This window comes from Trichechus manatus, unplaced genomic scaffold (genome assembly GCF_000243295.1).
Source record: "Trichechus manatus latirostris isolate Lorelei unplaced genomic scaffold, TriManLat1.0 scaffold00046, whole genome shotgun sequence".
NCBI classification, from domain to species: domain Eukaryota; kingdom Metazoa; phylum Chordata; class Mammalia; order Sirenia; family Trichechidae; genus Trichechus; species Trichechus manatus.
The window spans coordinates 18,414,731-18,416,124 of NW_004443982.1; positions in this window are offsets into that span (position 1 = coordinate 18,414,731).

The window sequence follows — 1,394 nt, forward strand, 5'->3', positions numbered from 1 at the left end:
GGTGGATTCGAACTGCCAACCTTTTGGTTAGCAGCCGTAGCTCTTAACCACTACGCCACCACGGTTTCCATTTTAATACATACATACATAAAAAAATACCCAGATCATAAATATTTACTCTGACGATGAAGAGTTGGACGACATTGGCATTTTGTCAGTTGTGGTAATGACTCTACTTGTAGAAGAATCTGGATCATTTGGATTATCCCTGGGAATGAAGATGGCATTTCTAGTCAGAAAATTAGTGAGAGTTGTCTATATTGTCCTTCTCTTTTTTTTCATCGTATATTTCGCAGTAACATCTTACTGCTTCCCGAATCTATTTATTTGAGCAAAGCAATCAGCGTTTGGGTCCATGTTTTCAAGCAACTAAAGCCCCTGATTTGGAAACCCTGGTGGCTTAGTGGTTAAGAGTTCAGCTACTAACCAAAAGGTCAGCCGTTGGAATCCACCAGGCGCTCCTTGGAAACTCTATGGGGCAGTTCCACTTTGTCCTATAGGGTCGCTATGGGTCAGAATTGACTGGATGACAGTGGGTTTTTTTTTTTTTTTTTTTTGGTAAAGCCCCTGATTTAGTTTAGGAAACTAAATCTTTGCAGCGGTATTTTCAATAGTAAATCATTAAACTAAGCATACGTGAGTGAACATCTGAGAATGATAACATCAACAAATTACGCACTGCAACATTGTGTGTAGTACATGTTATTAATGACAAAAGGTACAAAAGAAAAGGATAGTCAAAAGAGGGGTTCATTGTAACTTGAATATTTTCTAAGTCGGGGACTACCTCTATATTCTTTGTAGAAATATCTATTCAAGTCCTTTGCCTATTTTTAAATTGTGTTGTTTGTCTTTTTGCTGTTGAGTTGTAGGAGTTCTTTATATATTCTGGATATTAAACCCTTATCAGATATATGGTTCCCAAATATTTCCTCCCATTCTGTAGGTTGTCTCTTCACTTTGTTGGTAAAGTACTTTGATTCATAAACATTTTTCATTTTAATGAAGTCCCCTTTATCTTTCTTTTGTTGCATGTGCTTTTGGCGTCATGTTGTACATGTAGAAAATGTCGAATTGGCAAATATTGTGTTATCTGTATTTTTAAAATAAAAAAATTAAAATTAAAAAACAAGATCTTGAACCTTTGCTTCTATGTTTTCGTCTAAGAGTTTTACAATTTTAGTTCTTATAATTAGGTCATTCATTCATTTTGAATTAATTTTTTGTATATGGTGTGACGAATGGATCCAACTTAATTCTTAATTCAACACAAGCCCTATCAAAATTCCAATAGCTTTTTCAGAAAAGGAAAAGCCAGTTCTCAAATTCATATGGCACTGGAAGTGTACTATTTGTGAAAAAATCTTGAAAAAGAAGAACAAAGTAGGAGGACT